Raw genomic sequence first — 20,647 nt, 5'->3', positions numbered from 1 at the left:
TATTAAATTACTAGTAATAATTAACTTCGATATTATAGAAATAGATCGTTTTATAGAATTTACTCGCAAGCCATTTGTTACGTTTAGAAAGTGATGGATACAAAGCTGTAAGGTCGAGTGATGAGAGATGGAATCAAACTTGCTCAATTGAGCTGTTAAAAAAAAAAGTCGGTCCTCCAGCTGGCTCGATATCATAGAACTGGGTTTGAAATTGAGCAAATCTTTTACATACCTTAGTTCCTGCTCAACACTGCGGGGTAAGAAACGGCTAAAGTACCGTTACATTAGTTCCCATAAGTCAATGAACCTTTGTTAGATTGAAATATGAAAAATGAAATTAAAGACTTCTTCCTCCAATTTAAGATGACAAATAGAAAAAAAATGCTGTAGAGTTTTATATTTAAAAGAAAAGATTGAACTTTTAGTCTGAAAGCAATTATAAGTTTGGCTTAATGCTGAAAAAGATCACAACCTACATTTTATGTATTTTAGGTCTAAGATTGAGGGATAATGGGGGAAGAGCACCTTATCTGCAGTACAAGCAGACTAATGTTCAGTGCATTTGAGCGTTGCTATAGTTAATTTTGATTTTTTGTAAAAAAACACTTTGAATTATAGATCCTATGGTAAAGCATTAAGTTTGAAACAAATCACAGAACACATTAAAAAGCATTGTTTTGAAGGTGAGGTTTGGAAACATAGAACATGTTGAATGATCCCAAATTATTGAAGAAAAATCGAAATTTTAACACTAATGGAGATTGATGCAAGAACATCAAACTTGTATTATCCCTGGCCAGCAATGAGAGCCTTTCCAGACAAGTAGAAAATAGTTTCGAAGATTCATATGTTTTTAAGCGACAGATGAAATTGGTTTTGAGGACTATCGATGTCAAAATTAGTTCTGATCTGATGGAAGAAGTAGACGTCAGAGTGGTTTAGATCATACTACTGAAGCTGCTTATGAGTAGAGGCTAGTCGTAGAACTATTCTTTGAATATAAAAGAGCGGTTTTTTCTTTGGCAAAATTCTTTTAGAAAAACATAGAGCCCTAGGATCCTGCGCAGAAATGCTTGACAGTGAAGATGGTGGGTGAATGTAGGGAGTGGATTGAGTGCTGGCGAAGTACAGTCGCAACTGGAGGTAAAACGAAAGATCGATGTTCTTTCGTGGAAAAGAGCTGTAGAAGTTGAGTTGGAAGCCTGCACTAAACCAGGAGAACCTCAGCAAAGAGTGGCTTGATGAAGGCGTGATTGATGACTGAAAAGCCTAGTGTCGGAATATAGAAGCATAAGAAGAACTAACTGGTGGTTGACAATTTGTTTTTGGTGTCGATTTTTTGAGAACAGGAAATCGTTGAATCGTTAGGTCTAGTTGAGCAGTGTCTCCTATCTGTTGACTTCCTATTGAGTGGCTTCGGATGGAAAAGTGGGAGCTTCGAAATGAATTCCAATATCCACAAAACTGCTTACGGAAGACACTCCAAATATATATATATATATTTTTTATTGATCGCTTAATATTTTCATAATTCGCTCAGATATCTCAGATTAGCATCATTAGAATAACATATGTTTAGTCCGACAACTTAGTTAGGACACCTCAGATGCATCTGTCTCCTTGAGGATGACGCCTCTAAAGAGACCTAACTAAGTTGTAAGCCTAATTAAAAATTACAAAAAGCCTAAATCCATCCGTAGAATTCAAGTCAGTTTACCTTCTGTTGAACCCAAACTTTTTGAAATTGAGTTCTGTAAATAATTAATCCACACCTTCTCCATAACAAAATAAAGAGAAAAACTTTATAAATGTATTATTTTATCGCAGCTTTGTGATAGCATGTTTCATTAATACCAAAGTCTGTAACTCGATTCTAAGTTCAAACTAAAAATTGAATAACTAACATCTAAACTCTACTTATTTCGATTTAAGCACTAAATTTTATTATTTAGTTTATATTTTATTATTTAGAATATTTTATTTTTATTAAAGTCTTTAAAAAATTAAAAGTGAACTTAAAGCAATTTAAACATTTTTAATTAGATCTAGATTGTCATTTTCTGTGGTCCTGTTCTTGTTTTACATATTATCGGAATAATGTCTTGCTTGGGCAGTATAACACCTCATCAAATACGTCATTGTATCTGCTGACTTCTTCCTATATCTGATATATCTGTTTCAAACCAACTGTACCACAGTTTAGTAATAAAAAATTGTATTAAAGAATAAACACTTTTTGATCATTCAAATGCCATCGAACTTTTTAAGTGTAAAGTGATTTTATCCTAGAATGTAGTCAGGGGCGGCTTAACCTATAGTGCAGGGTGTGCAATGCGCACGGGCGCCGCCGTCTCAGGCGCCGCGGCGCTCCCTGAGACAGCTAAGAGCATCGTCTTGGACCATCATGGTACAACAATGATATGACAGAAGCGGCCAGCCAGCGCGGTGGCGGCAATTATCAAACGCGAGCGCCCTACGGGCGGCTTCTTTTTCGAACATTTTGTTTCAACTCGAAATAAACCTTATTTCACGTATTTAAAGTTTAGAAGTTTAATACGAAAGAACTTTCTTGTTACGACGGCAAAGTTAATAGTTATAGCCGCGGGGGAGGGTCAGGCCTAGGGGGCGCCATGGTTTCATTGCACACGGGCGCTACACGAGCTAGAGCCGCCCCTGAATGTAGTTATGAGACATGTTGTTACACTGTGTGATTGTAGATAATGTCTGATATGGTGTCAGTGTAAGAGTGTTATTTGTAAAAGCAGCCAGCTCTTTTTTATCAATTTTAATAAAATAAAATTTTGCAAAGTAATAAAGTTTTTATATAACATTATTGCTTTTGCATTATTATATCATTAAAAATAAAAATTTGATGGAATATTTTCAGTTTTAATTAAGAAAATGTATTTATTTTGCAACTACGATGTTACCTGGCTGAGATTACAAGTAAAACTGACAAAATGGCCGTTACGTACATAAGGTTCAACATATGTGCTGCTATATTAAAAATTTTTCAATCAACTTATATTGAATTCCATGAAATTATGGCTAAAAAAAAAGTTTTCTAAATTTAAAATATTTTTTAATTCATTTATTCATTAATTTATTAGGGACTACTTTATGACGTCACATGCGGATGGTGACGATGCGGTACTTTTGATTGATAATAAAATGGTTCCAAATAATTATCAATTTTTTTATGTTATTTAGACTAGTTTTAGTCTAACTAATTTTTGGAATTGAGTTTTTAAATTGAGTTATTTGTACATTTTCACTGGATGTTTCCTCAACGTCTTTTTCATTTTATCTTCATTTGATGGACAGTATTGCAGGTAGTACTCTCAGTATTGGCTGTTTTCTATCTCGAAATCATCATAATTCAATTAATCAAGATAATCTTATAAAAATCAAGTGTTTTAATTAGATGTATTAAATGATTGATTAGACTACCTGATGAACAGCTCCACTAGTTAGCATGGTAGGTACATAGATTTCCTTATTTGTTGATTGACCAGAATGTAGAAATAGATCCGAATCACCTCAACTGTTGTGTGACGTACAGAAGGGCCATGATTGGTACTGCGAGCTAGAGCATGGCGACTCGGCCCTAAGGACAAAGGCACTGGATAAAGAAAACAAAATATAAGTACATTAATATCACTTGGAGCTTACAAATTAATGTTAGTGTTTACTAATATTTTGATACTTTTTATATTAAAAACGATGCGGCTTCTCCTCTTAACAGTCCAATTTAACAGAACACATTTCAATATAATATTAAATATCCATTAACAAGGTAATGCCACCTTTAAACAAAAATTGATCATTTAAAAGTTGAAATCCAATGAAGAAGATTCAAATTAAGTGAGGTTCGTTTACCGACGTTTTAGTTTTTAAGTAACATGATTTAAGTAATTTATCTTATAGAAATTTCCTTAACAGAAACTTAACAGTTTTAAAAGTTAATTTTTGGGTTGATTAAACGACAAAAGGGTCACAAAGCAACTATCATCCAACATTTCATTCTACTTCAGCTCATAACTTCACAAGTTATGAAAAAGCTTATGAGTTTTATTTAATTTTTATAACAATAATAACATTTAAACAATTTTATTGCTATACATTTTCATTAATATTGTTTAGAATTTATTAACTATCACAGACTAATGCTGGCCATTTTCGTAAACAAAATAATTGTTCAATAAACTGTAGCACATCATTTAACTTAGATTGACTATAAATAGGAGGTAACAAACTATTAGTAATTAAATGTTTAAAAATTGTTAAATTACAGCCCTAATTAAAAGAACATACAAAAAGGACAGAATCGCGTGACATGAATATCGGTTTACGCGTTTAGGTGCTACGTTGTTTACAAGAAGACGAATTTTTGAAAGTGTCGTTTTTGTAAGTTTTCATTTTTGGCAACTTTTTTTCGCGAAACCTGTGTGTTGAATAAATTTACACTTGCAAACGAGCATATGCCCTGCATTTTACAGTAAGTTTGCGAATTATAACTTTTATAGAATAAAAATGGTCAAAGTTGGGTATTTTTAATTAAACGTAACGTTTTTTCGTGCACTTTCTGGCGAACCCTTACACAATTGTCTTACCAAAGTTTTAATATAACGCACATCAACCCAGAATAAAGTAATAAATGTACTTACTATCACTTCTATAAGACTGTTCCTTCAATTGTTCATCCAATCTAAACGAAATAATAAATACAGTTGAAAATAAATTTCTAAGAGTAGGTTAAGCGACTTAATTTTTGGACTAATTACTACTCGTTTACTTAATTACAAAAATATCATTTTAAATTTCTTGTTTTGTTTTAGCAATCACATCTTACCATTTAGCCAAAATACCACTTTAAAATGGATGCATAATTTATCATTTTGAATGCCATCGTATTGTGTAAATAATCTATTTAAACTTGTACTTACTCAATAAATTAACTTTCAGTTTGAAGCAATAACATTTTTCTCCCATTTTCCTTTATTCACAGTTTTCATTAAGTTTCCTTGTTTGTAATGGTTGCAAAGTACAATTGGATACAAATCTTTTGTAATATTTATTGCTGGAAACCGTAACATTTTTGCAGGAACTTACAGTAGGAATAAAACAGAAAATTTAATTGGAGTAACTCTGGCTGGAAATAATAAAATGAATGTTTTTAAAAAGTATTACTCTAACGAGCATGCACTTAATCGAAGTTTACAATCTCAATCGTGTAAATTAAACAATATTTTTACAATTCAAGCGATAATTGTTGGTTAATATTTAGTACTAAATCGTTAACTGATTTATTACAACTAATGTATGAGATATTAAAAATTGAAAATATACTTTTACAACTCTTATTCATTGACACTTGTTTGTTAACTTGATCTCAGGTTACAAAATGTATGACCTGCGCAGTGAACCTTTTAGAAAAAGTAGTTCATTAAAATGTTACTAGATCACTCTCATGTTCCATTTTGTAGTGCCTTGATTTATTTAAAGTGTTATTTCTTTCTTTAATAAAGTGAAATTAACTCTGGTTATAATTCAAAAAGTGTTCAAGTTATTGTAAATCTTTTTTTACGAAAGTAACAGAATTACTTCTATTAAACAATAGTAATTATTATTTCATTTAAGCAGAAAAAGAAAGTCTTCTTGTTCGTCCATTTTCATGAAGTTTTAGAGGCAGCAAAAACAGGCAAGAATATTATTAAATATCAATTAATCAAAGTCAGAGAAAAAAAAAGAAGCATTTAAACAAATGGAATAATTTAGAAATGTTTTTCACTGATGAAAATAAATACAAATCTAAACATCGTGTGTGCTTTCCAATGTATTTTGAGACTTGATTTCTTATTTCTGATTCCAATTGAAGAGCTACATTACATTGTAAAATACTTTACTTTTAATGTCCGTACTTGTATTAAGAATTTCGGATTTCCAATTTATGTAATATAAGGAAAGATAGTTTAGTATTAAAAAAAAAGATCATACATCATGTATTTGAGTTCTTGGGACATTGAATTTTATGTTAATGTAGTAATGTAACCTATGGCTGTTTAGGTTTTAGTGGATGGCCAGTTTTCTGTCCTCGTTTGTGGTACTGTACAGCTTCTATAGTTTGCAAGTTGATTTAAATATGAATCGCTAATATCTTGTCCGTGGTCTTTTAGATATTTTCAGTTTTTTCTATGTATATGTTCGGTTTTGTATGTCCACGGTGCTGATAAGGTGATACATATCATCTTGGAATACCTATACATCTTATTCATTTGAGTTGTACTAGCCTCATTCTGTATTAAAGGTATTGAGAAAAGTGGTTGCAGTGGTGTACGATGGTTATTTAGAAGGTAGAATAATCTTGGATAGAATAACTTATTTACAAAAAAAATTACAAAATGCCGAAAGATTTATCTTTTCTGGTTAAGTATCATCACAAAATTTGGCTAAAAATGAGACAACAGTTGTTCAATTATATTTATTTATATTTATTTTCCTTTTGGTCAACCTCAAGACACTTTCGTATTACGTTCATACTCAAAATAACCCGTAGGGGGAAGTGGGCTAGCCACTTCTTCAGGGAGCTTGGCGTCCCTGCGGATACCTCAGCCTAACAACACGAACAACATTTACACTTCACAATTCCTAACACTCACACGATAAACATAAGTGACTTATCAAGGCAGTTGCAGTTATCTACAGCACAAAATGCATTTTAATGGCACCGGTTATAAACATCTTCTTAGCCTCTTCTTCAGGGAGTTGAATTTAGTGACAAATATTCAACTCCAGCTCACCTTCGTATCATTATTTCAAGAACTTTACATTTAAGAAGTTGATTTTAAGAACTTGAATAGATTCTAAGGAAACACATCATCTCTTCTATATGACGAATTTGATTTAGCTCTACAGCTGTGGCCTCACATCTACTTCAGTGATTAAAATTAATACCATTTCTTTCAGGAAGTGCGGGAGTGTTAAAATATCGGTGTGTTAGTTCGAGAATGTTTTTATTTCTTTTAATAAGAATAAAATGATTAGATTTATACTGTGCGTAAAAATGAATTCGGGTATTCCAAATTTCTTCATAGAATTGTTTATATTTACGTACAGTACATTATTTTGCGTAATATATTTTTTTTAACCTGTGTCAAGTGTCCAGTGCTAGGAGGTGGATAACTACAAAATATTGTTACATAAACCAACAGCGTAGATAAGGTAGGATGAAGCATTTATTGTTATAATTTTTTTTCATTTTATTTTTCCGTGACAAGTTCTTGGCTTTGTTCAGTGCACTGCCGGCCTCCGGACAGTGTTCTCTCGTTACAGACAACATTGTCCTTCCCCGGACAGTGAGCTGTAAGAAGCTCCTAGGAATAGAAAATTAGTATTTTTTTTAAAAATAATTTGGTTGGGCACTTTTCTTCTTTAAGAATGACATAAGATTCTTCAATATATCAGTTCAATATCTATAATTAAATTTAATTCTATTATAATATTTAACTTTCGGTGGTTCCATTAATTACAATTCCATTTTGTAATCTCTTATAAATGTTATTTACAATTTTAAGAAGTTCTGTTTAAGAATTTGAGTTTTGAATGCCTTTAATTAAAGATCTTTGTAGACTAATAATTTAAGACCAAAAAATTGTTTAATCTTACATTTTTTTATAATTTAAGTACTAAGTAACTTTACAACAAAACTAAAAATTTATCTTAAAAATTATCTTAAAGATTTTGCGCTAAAGGCGATTTCAATTCATTAAATACTAGTACAATCGCTTACACAGTCCAGTGTTCCGCAAACTTTTCCCCAGATTTTATTCCTGCTGGCATGTCTTGTTTGTGATCTATTAAAATACAAAATTAGGGGAAATATTTTTAAGCATAAATTCAGTTATTTATCGTTTTCTTAGACTTTTATTCTGATTTACTTAAGAAGAGACGTTTACTTTTATTTTGGGATTCCTTCCTTCGTTTTTTTTTGTAAACATGGTGAACTTCACCATGATCTCTATTGAGGTTTTACAGACCTCACATCCCATAAAACTCCAAGATGATGAAACCTTTTACCAGATTTTCTAGGGTAGTTCTAGAAAGAGCAATGGTTGCCAGAAGTGAAGGTTCATCATTCCCTGTAACAACTTATTCCCTTCACTTACAGTGTCTTCCAAGAATATTTCTAAAGAAGACTTCCCAAAATTAATGAAACTGGATGAATGCTAATTATAAATTGACAACTTTAAGAGATAAAGTTAGCAAGTTATGCCGAAGTCTGCTATTAACGTATCTAAGATATGATAATATTGTTTCCCTATAAATCCTATCACACTTTTAACTGAATAATTTGGAATAATAATTTTTAAAAACATTTATATGGCCACCATTAATATCTTTCTTTGGTACTTCCAGGGCAGCTTGGGCAGTAGAATGGGTAAGTCGATTTCTGCATGTTTACTTTGCATGTTTTTTATTTAATATTTCTTTGTGATTTAAGTTGATAAATATGCTCTTATATTAAAACTGTCAAGTAGGACAGTTGTATAAGGAGTTGATCGTCAAAAACTGCTCAAAAAAGCAGTTGAAAACTCACCCAACTTTGAAAATTTTTCCCTCTTTTTCTATAAAAGATAAAATTCTAGAATTTTCTTTAAAATATTGAGCAAATCCTCCTTTATAACTGTAATTTTTTTGCGACTACTCAGATCTAATATATTTCTAGAAAAAAGTTGCTGAAAATGAGCAAAAAAAGGCATTTTCAGAAAATTTTCCTGTAACTTGTTACAATTTTTGAAAAACAACGTAACGCCCAAACGCGAAAACCGATTTTCTTGTATGAGGTGTCATTCGATTCGGAATTTCATGTAGACGTGCCTTTTGGGGGGTCTCGACGCTGTACACTAAATGGGAGAGGAGTTAGCCCCATGTATGTAAGGCTCCCACTAAAACAGTTGTTACTAATATAATTGCAAATCATGGATAGTTTTTGATCAAATTTGGCAGAATGACAGTTTAATTTTGCTACTTACGTACAAATACCTTCTTATTTCATTCAAAACGTATTAAAATACGTTCAAATTTCAAATCTTTGTATCTCTCTTCTTATTCGTCAGATCTTAATGAATTCTTTACCAAATTGTAGAGAAAAGCTTGCTCTATAACTGGTATAAATAGGAAGGTTTTAGTGATAATAGTTATTGAGATATAGAAGGTTAAATTTTGAAGGTTTGCAAATTCGTTCAAATTTCAAACCTCTATATCTCTCTTCCTGTTTTTCCGATTTTAATGAATCCTTTACCAAATTGTAGAGAAATATTAGCTCTATAACTGATATAAATAGGAATGTTTTGGTGATAATAGTTATGGAGATACTGAAGGATCTTGAATTCGTTCAAATTTCAAACCTCTATATCTCTCTTCCTACTTTTCCGATTTTAATGAATCCTTTAACAAATGTAGAGAAATATTAGCTCTATAACTGATATAAATAACAATATACTAGTGATAATAGTTATAGAGATATTGAAGGTTAAAGTTTGGAGGTTTGCAAATTCGTTCAAATTTCAAACCTCTATATCTTTCTTCCTGTTGTTCCGATTTTAATGAATTCTTTACATAATTGTAAAGAAAAGTTAGATCTATAATTGGTGTAAGTTGCAATGTTTTAGTGCTAATAGGTATTGAGATATAGAAGGTTAAATTTTGAAGGTTTGCAAATTCGTTCAAATTTCAAACCTCTATATCTCTCTTCCTGTTGTTCCGATTTTAATGAATCCTTTACCAAATTGTAGAGAAATATTAGCTCTATAACTGATATAAATAGGAATGTTTTAGTGATAATAGTTATGGAGATATTGAAGGTTAAAATTTGGAGGTTTGCAAATTCGTTCAAATTTCAAACCTCTATATCTCTCTTCATGTTGTTCCGATTTTAATGAATCCTTTACATAATTGTAAAGAAAAGTTAGATCTAAAATTGGTATAAGTTGCAATGTTTTAGTGCTAATAGGTATTGAGATATAGAAGGTTAAATTTTGAAGGTTTGCAAATTCGTTCAAATTTCAAACCTCTATATCTCTCTTCCTGTTGTTCCGATTTTAATGAATCCTTTACCGAATTGTATAGAAAAGTTGTCTCTGTAACTGGTAAAAGTTGCTATGTTTTAGTGATAATAGTTTTAATTGAGGCGCCACGGTAGCCGAGCGGTTAGAGGCGAAGCTAATATGTATTGTGGTTCTGGGTTCGATTCCCGGTCTTAGGCCTTGGATTTTATTTAATGGTTAATAAAAGAAATTTACAGTAAAGTATGTTAGCTAGTCGCCTCCGTCCACGACACCTAATTGGTAGTTGGACGTTAGGCCCCACCTGAACAAATAGGCAATTACTTTACTTAATAGTTTTAATAATGGTATAATTTGTTCTTAGGAATATCTTACCATCAAATAAATTTTAATGACATATTTTTATTTAATGATTTAGAATTTTAATTCTTGATCTGTCTCTTACAATTTCGTTATAATCTAGAAAAGAGAGGGGGTATGTTTTGTCGAAAGTGTCTCTAACTACTTTACTATTACATGTGCTATGTTTGTTGAAACATAATATTCTAATTGTCCCAATACTCGGCTGAAATGAATGTACATGTAAAGATCGTGTAAGTTACTTTATTCTAAGGAATAAATTGTTTTCATTCCTTGATGCATTGTCCGAAGTCCTTAGCCATATTTATTCACTGTATGTTCTTCTGAGTTGTATTACTTGAGGAGTAATTTTGGTTACCGAGTAGCCGCTCTGTATACTGTTCATTGGGAAGTGTTTTCTTTTGCTGTATTCACTGTGTCGTCCTGGTTGCGTTCTTATGGCTTTTTCTGTCTATTTGATTGTGCGTTTGTCATTTTTCTTCACACTAAGCAGGTGGTCTGTGAGCAGCGTTTTTCAGATCACGAATTTTTAAGAAACTAAAAACTGCAGAAAGTTGTTTGATGATTACAGGTAATGGATAATTTCCTTTTTTGCAGCTAGGCCCTTACATAAATAATTGCAAGCATCAAATATAATTGCTTAGATATGCAATAAGAACATGAAAACAAAACAATAAATTTCATTATTGTATTCAATTTGTTCCAAATTTGTTTACGCTTTGTATTAATAGTTTGTTTAGGGGTTTGGAGGAGGGGAATCTATTATTGTTTACTTTAGAAAAGTCTTGGTGAAGTTGTTGAAGAAGAGAGTTAGTTTGTATAGCGGCCACTAGAGGTGAGTGCCGCTGTAGGAGGGATGCTGACCGACAGATGAGGAGTGAGAGAGAGAGCGAGTATGAGGTAATACTCTCGTACGCACACTCCTCCAAGTTCTGTGGCAGTGGCTGTCGTCAGGGAGCGTTCAGTTAGACGCGAACTAACTTGGGCTGATGGTGGCCCGCCCGATGTCCCTTCTTATGACGCGCTCTCTTTTCGTAACTTTCCATTTTACGTCATCAATTTCAATTCGTGAATTTGCAAATAATTTTTCGTTTATTTTATTTATTTAATAATCTTCTATTACATCTAATACGGAAAAAAAGGCAGGTATACTTAATTATTATTTTTCAATTAAAATATTAGCATGTTAATCTCAATAGTTTTGAAGCAAGTATTCTTTATTTCAAAGTATTATTACTAAGTATTGAGACTTTTTGATTTAAAATTTAAAAACTGTAGTAATTATTAAAACAAAGTATTTAGGCTGGAGAGAATGCACAGGCCTGATATACTTGAATGACATCTAATACAGTGGGTGATGATCATTTGGCGTCCAAGAGGTCGCGAGGCTAAGTGCTTCTTTAGCGTCTTTAGGGGAGTTCTCAGGGAGGAACTTGTGAGGCCTAAGGCTTTGGATGAGGGTTTATGGAAGATAAGAGCTTAGCCAGGAATCTGTGACAAGTTATTTTTTGGCCATGGAGGGAACGAATGGAATGTTGAGGTATACGTAGAGGGGGTAAAGTAGTATAAGCAATGTGGGGAGCTAAGTATTAGAGGGTTTAGATTATTAAAAGCTGAAGCTTGCACTTCCAGTCCGTGCATCCACAGTGGACTGAATCGGGAGATGTACAGCAGTCTTCTATTAGCTAGTGATAATTTAGAGTAGTCCCTGGCTGTCTAGAAAGAAATCGGAAAATTGATCTCTGTAGGTTTGGAGTCGGGCATGAGAGGATACCATGTGAGTTTCTTGTCTATATACAGGTAACGCCCTGATCACCTGGAGTTATGGGGGATTCCATTTAGGTAAATGGCAATAAGCGTTTTACGATTTAAAGTAAACGCAATAACTTTGAGTTTAGATTCGATGACCCCCAGACTAGACTTAAAAGAACAGAACTAAACAGACGCTATCGACTACTTAAAAGACTCTTAGACGATAAGATCAAAACTCTCTCTGGACAACAAAAGACTGATTTTTATACTTCTATTTTCAAACCCATCTGGGCGTATGGAATAGAGCTGTGGGGTTCAACCAAACGCTCCAATCTCCAAAGAATTCAATTTCTACAATCTAAAATACTTCGGACTATCGTAAACGCTACATTTTATGTCTCCCAACCTGGGGCTATACACACTGACCATAACATTCCTTTTGTCACACAAGTTGCTGAAAACACGATACAGAAAACTCCACTTCAGCCTGCAATCTCATATAAATCCTCTTTCTTCAAAATCTTTCTTTGAGAACTCTTTCTGACAACCCGGACAAGACGTCTTAAAAGACAGTGGCCTCGTGATCTCCTCTCCAGTGAAGAGAGTTTTGGAGTGTTACAACTGGGTAACTTCTCCACTCGTTACCTAATCATTTATTGATCTATTGTATCATTGTTACTTGTAGCACAATAAACGCAAAAAAGATTAGTTTAGTTACTACTATGGCGGCATCAAGGCCTCCGCCACTCACTGCTACCCCTATGGATGTATTGTGGCTCCCCTCATCTAAAGCTCACCCTCCAGACATGTCCTTTTAATCAGACTCTTAATGCTGGAGAGCGGCTCTTGGGTAAAGCTCTCACAGGCCTTGGTTTTTCCTTCCTGAGAAGTAACATCCTTAGCCTAGACAAGTCCCTCACACTGGACAAAACACGTGCCGTTTCCTCCTCCTCTTCTTCCTGACAGAACCTACAAAAGGCTATCATCCACCAGCCCCTTATGCGTTGCATGTGTTTTCTGAGCCTGTAGTGGCCCAGTTAATAGGCCTACAATTATCCTTATAGCCTCACGCGGCCTTGACGGATTAATTCAGCGGTCAAAACTTTGCGATTACCTACTTTCGTTTTTATTTTCCACATGAAAAACCAGGAACTCGAAGAGGTGTGGCCGGAAGCTTAGGTAAAAAAGGGAAGTTGTGATAAGATCGGAGTTTGATCAAAAAATGGCAGAAGGACTGAGGTGAGGTGATGGTTGAATAGTATTGACAGAATGTCTTAAGCTAAAAACCAAAAAATATGAATTTCTCTGATTCTTCCAGGTCAGTCTTCGAATTTTCATTGTTAGTACCAGAACAGGTTTAACATATTTAAAGTATTCTATTATCCGTCTTTCATTCAAAAAGGCTCTAAAATGAGCACTTATCAAGACTATAAGGAAATTCCTACTTCCGGTTTAGCGAGTTTATTCAAATTCCATGTATTTAAGAAAACTATTTAATTCTCAATAACATTATGTACGTGAAATTAGTTAAGTGGCTCATTTACAGGTAGCCCCCTTCTGTATTCTCCAGAAAAAGAAACAAAAACCACTTCAAGAAATTCCCAGTTTTGGTCCTGTTATTTGGGTTCAAACTCACAATTTCAGCCATAGAAACAAGTTATTGGCTATATTGAACTCTCTCCCATCCCACCCACTCTAGTGCTGATGAAACTTCTCACATTTACAGCATCCGGTCCAGATTAAAATATCCTAGCAATCACAGATCTGGGAGGATTCCAAGGTTTTTGGGTGTACCACCTACTTCCAACAACTGGGTAACTAATCATGTTCTCTAGGAAAAGTGCAGAGTAAAAAACGGGGGAGCCTACAGGCAGGGTATCCCTGGCAATATTATCTTCCTTCTTATGCTTTGGTAGAACCTAAAGGAAATATTAAATATGGAATTCTTTGTTTCTTTCCGTTTATTGAGTGTTTATGCTGGCTGCCTATAGATCAATATATTGGAATCCCAGTTCCCGAGGTTTTTTTTTTTAAGGAAAACTGTTAAAGTATGCGTTTCCGCTCAAGATCCAGTTATCCATGACCTGGATTAAAAAATATAAGCGATAATTAGGCGCCACGGTAGCCGAGCGGTTAGAAGCGAGACCTGTAAAACTAATATGCATTGTGGTACTGGGTTCGATTCCCGGTCTTAGGCCTTGGATTTTATTTAATGGTTAATATGAGAAATTTATAGTAAAGTATGTTAGGCGGTTATAGGCTAGACCCGCAAAGCTAAGATGTATTGTTGGTTTAGTGGGGTCGATTCCCCGGTCTAGGTCTTGGATTTTATTTAATGGTTAATATGAGAAATTTAATAGTAAAGTATGTTAGGCGGTTATAGGCTAGACCCGCAAAGCTAAGATGTATTATTAGTTAGTGGGTTCGATTCCCCTGGTTTAAGCCTTGGATTTTATTTAATGGTTAATATGAGAAATTCATAGTAAAGTATGTTATGTGGTTATAGGCTAAACCCGCAAAGCTAAGATGTTTTGTTGGTTTAGTGGGTTCGATTTCCCCGGTCTAGGCTTTAGATTTTATTTAATGGTTAATAAAGGAAATTTGCAGTACAGTATGTTTGCTAGTCGCCTAAAAACCCGCCTGAAAATATAAGCGACAATTTTACTTCCTTAATTTGATATATAAAAACCCTAAGGAATTTTAGTGAAACTTATATTTCCTGTGAGAAACTTGAATGCGAAAATCAGCGGAAAAACAAGAAAAACTTTCCTTTTTCTTACTCTTCCTGTAAATTTTCTCTATTAAGGATGACATATTTCCTTGAAACTTCGTCTTTTTTCACTGGAACTTTTAATTGCACAAACTTATAACCCCCCGGACACTAACTTATAATGCTACTTCAGAGAGGAGCTTAAAACTTCATACTTCCCATAAAACCTTGAAAATATTAATTTACCCTGGGGGGAAATGGTCTAAAATAAATTGAGGGGATCGTGTATTTGTATGGTGTTTCAATCAAAATATATCATTGGTTCAATTTTAGGGAAGAAATAATTAAAAACTAATTTGTTTTTTTGCACTCGTGGGGGCGGGAAACATGTATTTCCGTTTTAATATTCATTTTTGAATAATAAATTATTTATAATAATCTGGTAGGTTGTGGAATGGATTTTGGAATTCCTATATGGTGTTCAAACATCAACTTGGAACGCCGCGGTTAATCTTCAATGAATACCTAGCCACCCTAGCCGTTATTGGCTAACGAAGCTGCCACAAAGGTTCAACAAGCAAACACCCCTGACTCATCAACCATGAGGCGAGACAAGTTACGACAGGTAGAAATGGATAGAGCGGCAAAAGATGGAAAGCTCCTCTGATGACAGTGTAGTGAAAAATCCCCTTGAGATTGGAGACGATTCCATTTCAGTGGCTTTCTTTACATTGTGGCATCCTGATCTTATCTATTCTATTAACACCATAAAATCGAAGCTCTTTCATATGTATGGACCAGTTTGCTGCGTACCACCATAGATATATAGGATGGCACATACGTAAAGGCTTGCCTGGCTTTTCATGGTTGTTAATATCTATAAAGGAAAAACAGTGAATGATCAATTTTTACTGCGCAGCTTGAAGAAAAATGAAGTGCTTACTACATTAATATGACAAAAGGATATAAGCTAATTCTACCAACTTATATAATATTAAAGGAAAAAGGAAAAAATGAAAAATTCAGCTAGACAGATTTCCTGTAAAATTGGGGCCTAAAAACATTTACATAAAATTCAGCACTGATGAATATTTGATAAGCTGGAATCACAAAATAAATTTCTGTAAAGGAAAACGGAAGAAAAGGTTACAATCAAGATTAGGTTTGTTTTCTTGAATTCCTAAACGAAGTTTATCTCCTTGCCAAACATCGAGAGTCTCCACAAGCGGTGTGCCACGGTACTCTCTCTTTTTCTTTTTTGGCATCACAAAGTGTGACGTAATTTTCTTTTAAACAGATAATTTTTTAAGCAGAAAAAAGTATTTTCATTTTTAAAGTAAATAGTAAGATTTTCCTCTTTTCGAGTTGACTTCTTTATCGACTCGATGTAGGTAGATATACGTATTCTCCCTGGAGAAGGGATGTGTTGGCGTCAGGAAGTTCATATTTCTAACAGCTTGGCACTCTAGTCTGCAGTGGGTTTCTTTGGAGAGGAAATTAGATATGATTTAGTAGCTTCCGTTCAGAGTCTTTGAATTGTGGGGGGGGGGTTTGGAGTCTATAGATTCAGAATATCTTGGAAAGAATTAATGGGGAAGCGCATGTTGGGCAAAGGGAGCTGTTATCCCTGACTGCTGCTCCCTAGATCTTTCCTAGAGTATCTGGGTGAGAAACCGATTTGGTTTCATAATCCCGGGGGAGAATAAGGGGGCATCATTTGGGTGCTCAATAGTAAAGTAGTAGTAAAGTAATCGCCTATTTTTTCAGGCGGGGCTTAACGTCCAACTACCAAATTAGGTGTCGTGGACGGAGGAGACTAGCAACATACTTTACTATAAATTTCTCGTATTAATCAATGGAAATATAGACTAGTACCGCAATACATCTTAGCTTTGCGGGTCTAGCCTATTGCCGTCTAACATTCTTTACTATAAATTATTCATATTAACCATTAAATAAAATACATTTCTTAAACCAGAAGTAAAACCCACTAAACCAACAATACATCTTAGCATTGCGGGTCTAGCCTATAACCGCCTAACATACTTTACTATAAATTTCTCATATTAAACATTAAATAAAATCTAAAGGCCTAAACCAGGGGAATCGAACCCACTAAACCAACAATACATCTTAGCTTTGCGGGTCTAACCTATAACCGCCTAACCCACTTTACTATAAATTTCTCATATTAACCTTTAAATAAAATCCAAGGCCTATACCAGGGGAATTGAACCCACTAAACACACAATACATCTTAGCTTTGCGGGTCTAGCCTACAACCGCCAAACAGACTTTACTATAAATTTCTCATATTAACCATTATATAAAATCTAAGGCCTTGACCAGGGGAATCGAACCCACTAAACCAACAGGCTTTACAGGTCTCGCCCTCTAACCGCTCGGCTACCGTGGCGCCTGGTGCTCAATAGATCTATTTTGGTCGCAGTTCCGAAAAAAAACCGTCGATGGTGGGAATTCTGAAACACGTTAGCAAACACCATTGTTTTATTAAAACTAAAAATAGAATTCAACGACAACGACAACGACAAATGACTCCATCCATTGATTAGTAAAAAAAATATATGATCCTATTTTTTTTAAATACTTGTTCTTTAATAAACTAAAAACCTAATGGAATGTCAGACGTAATTAAATACAGAAATTGGGTGTGCCACGGGTGATATAAAGGCTGCCAAACACTAACACACATAATAGAGCAAATAGAGCGTTCTGTTGAATATTTGGAATATAATTATTTGGTGAATTATCGATAGTCGATATCGATGTCTGCATTGTTTAGATTTAATTTTGATATTAATTAAATATTTTACATAGCTATTTTCTGTTTAATACAGCAGTGATGAACTTTGAAAATTAAAAAGCTAAATTTATAGCAAATTCTATCACAAATTTAACTGGTAACTGCTTTAAATAAAGGTAGATTAAAATGGGAGCCAGTAGATTAACTTTTCTCGTAGTATAATTGAAAAACATTATCCTGCAAAAGAGAAAAAACTTTAATAAATTACCCTTTATTTTCTGGAATAGGGAAGAGGGAAATAAAAGGTTTACTTATAAGAGCTATATAACCTGTACATTACTTGAAAGTTAAACATGAAATTATTACAGCTTTGAAGTTGTATTTAACACAATAAGTACCAACTACTACAAGTGTTCGTGTGTTATTAGCATTATTTTAGAAAATTTTCCACGTGAGAGAGATGAAACATTTACACAATTTTCTGTACAACTTTTATACAGTTTTTATCTAGGTAAATGTTGTAATGAATTTCATTAAACGTGCTTGTTCAAACCTGTCCTTTAACCGAAATTTCAAACGGAAATGCACTTTTTGCCATTTTTTTTTTTCGTTTCTTGAATTTTTGATTCAAGGAGTTCCGGATCGAATGGTTCCGGATGCTTGCTGAATGAATAATTGTAATAAAAGGAAATCGTGTTAGTTTCCACAGGTTGGTTTTTTGGCTTCCATTTAATGTCTGATACAATTTGAAAGTAGGCTATCCCAGCTGACGTATATTGAAGTAAGAAGGAAATAAAAAAAAAAATAACACACGAGTGAACTTTAGTTATTTTGTTAACGCAAAAAAGGAAGTTAAAAGCAAAGAATAGAGGCTGGCCGTAAAGCCATGGATTTTCTGGGGTTTACCTCCCCCCTCGCCCCCTGGCTGGACAAGAAGGTCCTAACTATGAAAGGGAGGGGGGAGAGAGAAAGAAAAACTTGTAATTTTCGCCCAAGTTGACACTAATCCACATGGACTCTCCCCATAACACGTTTAGTTTTTGCGTGACATTTACCATAAGGCCTTTATATTCTGCGTTATTCTTTTTATGCATTTTTTTTTTCATTTTACTCTCTCTCTATCTCTTTCTCTCTCATTAGACTGTATAAAAGGGTAAGACTGCGCCCAAAATTTTTCTCTTTCATATTTTTACGGGAAATATCCAATTTTAAGACCCCCCAAAAAGTGTTCTTTTACAAATTTGTTTGTTTATCTGTAAAATGTGTGGTCAGCATAACAGAAAAACGAAAAATCAGCCTTAGCTGCTGAGATCATGATGTTCCTGTTGAGGGGAGGAGGCGGTCTTCCGCTAGATTGCCCACATATGATCAAAGCCTTTAGCCTAAATCCCAAGATTAATGCCTATGCTTATCCCAAAATATTGTTCAAAGAAAAAAAAAAAAAAAAATCATTACAGTACAAGCTCGATTAACCGGGATTCGGATTAACCGGGATCATGTTGAGTTATCACAAGAACACTTCGGATCGGCACCAAAAACAAAAGTTAATTTTCGGTGGCGACAGGAAAATGTTTTTTGTCTTCCGATGTAACATAATTGTAGGGCGTGGCAGCAACTCTTTTATACCTGATTTTCTTGAAGGGTCATTATGTATGTATGAATGTATATAAAAACCCCAAAATATGGTGCAATTAGTACTGAATTTCTTGGGATTTACCACTGTCTTACAAAAAAAAAAATCTCGCTCTCCTCTTTGCGTAATGAGGAGGAGGATTTCAAACATATAATAATGGATATGTCCACGTTATGTAGTAGGAAAGGAAACGAATGTTTGACGACATATACAGGTATTTAGATGCACCATTTCGCTACGAAGACATTATATTCTCCACCAACATATATGTGCTTAAATCTGTAGCAGAGCCTAGCAAAGAAATATGAATGTATTTAAAAGTTATAGCCGATCAGAATGAATGCAAGAAAATGATTAGAGAAGGATTACGTGATATTAATTTCGGTCAAGCTATAAGGATGGCAGGAATATAGAGTACTAATCCATCCATTAGTTGTAGTGTATGTAAATAGTTGTATATAGTAGAGTGATGAATGTGTGAAGCGAATGTATTTATAAGTAAGAATGGAGAGTGAGTGATATTATAGTGATAAGCACCTAGACGATGAGTGTGCCCCCACCCATTAGATTCTGAGCTTCCAAGTTGGGCGTTCACCCTAATACCACAGGCCCTACCGTGGCTAAATAAGATTCCATATAATAAGAACATTAAATCCATTTTGTCGCAACTACAAAAAAATGATAAAATAAAATAAAATTGTATTGGGCGGCAAAAATATGTACGAAGGACGAAAGAGGAAAAGGACTTAAACTAGTAAAAAAAGGGCCCATTGAGAATATAATAACGAATATGATTCACTTTAAGTTGGGGAATATCACGTTCACTCGGGAGTCCCAAAAGAACACGAGAAAGAGCACAACTGTGGGCTGCTGCGAGCCGATCTAAGAGCAATATCATGTAAAGGGAAGAAAGGAAACAACTACTTCAATTCCCAACAGGAAACTCACTGCCTCCATGTGCGCACGCCTTCTTTTTACGTCACCCAACAGCACAAGAATAGACTTGCTAGACAAATTTTTCTACACCCATACAGGGTGTTCACCCAAAATTACCCCAAAATAATTATTAAACCTTCTTCTTTGTAACAGATGTAAAATTAATTTTTAGCCATTTTGTGTATGCTTGAGAACATCTAAAGCTCGTTAACATTTGATTTTTTCTTAGAAAATCACTCGGAAAACTACTTATTTCCCGATATTAAGAAAAATACTAGCTTTACTACCTTGGCAATATTTTCAATAGAAAGGGGATGAAAAAATATATAAAAATGACCTATCGCGTGCTCTTCTTTCTCGTTGATAACAAGTTAAAAAATTGAAATATGATTATTAAATATCCAGATTTTGAAATGGCCTAGCACCTT

The 20,647-nt window shown here is 34.0% G+C and overlaps 1 protein-coding gene and 1 long non-coding RNA gene across 8 annotated transcripts in view; one reads left to right on the top strand and one right to left on the bottom strand.

Moving 5' to 3' along the window:
* Positions 1 to 158: 158 nt before the first annotated feature.
* LOC141447466 (uncharacterized) lies at positions 159 to 5,486 on the bottom strand. Of its 2 annotated transcripts, XR_012454351.1 has the most exons (5): positions 5,350 to 5,486; positions 4,947 to 5,152; positions 4,668 to 4,708; positions 3,451 to 3,607; positions 168 to 3,358 (listed from the first exon to the last, which is right to left on the bottom strand). It is a non-coding gene; the product is annotated as an uncharacterized lncRNA (long non-coding RNA). The 2 variants fall into 2 exon arrangements; XR_012454350.1 differs by having other exon boundaries at positions 159 to 3,358; positions 4,947 to 5,411.
* The window catches only part of LOC141447465 (uncharacterized), a 125,644-nt gene continuing 110,464 nt past the window's right edge, over positions 5,468 to 20,647 (top strand). For 2 of the 6 annotated variants that reach the window (XR_012454349.1, XM_074115036.1), the window contains exons 1-2: positions 5,468 to 7,221; positions 8,416 to 8,437. The gene's annotated coding sequence lies outside the window, so the exon portion shown is untranslated. Of the gene's footprint in view, positions 7,222 to 8,415; positions 8,438 to 11,343; positions 11,571 to 20,647 lie in introns of those variants that run through there. The other 4 variants (XM_074115040.1, XM_074115037.1, XM_074115038.1 and 1 more) reach the window with 4 other exon arrangements.

Source organism: Rhodnius prolixus, unplaced genomic scaffold (genome assembly GCF_049639745.1).
Source record: "Rhodnius prolixus isolate KJV_2025 unplaced genomic scaffold, Rpr scaffold_7, whole genome shotgun sequence".
Lineage (NCBI taxonomy): Eukaryota > Metazoa > Arthropoda > Insecta > Hemiptera > Reduviidae > Rhodnius > Rhodnius prolixus.
The sequence above is the reverse complement of the archived record's forward strand: the minus strand, read 5'-3'. Positions and strand labels throughout refer to the sequence as shown.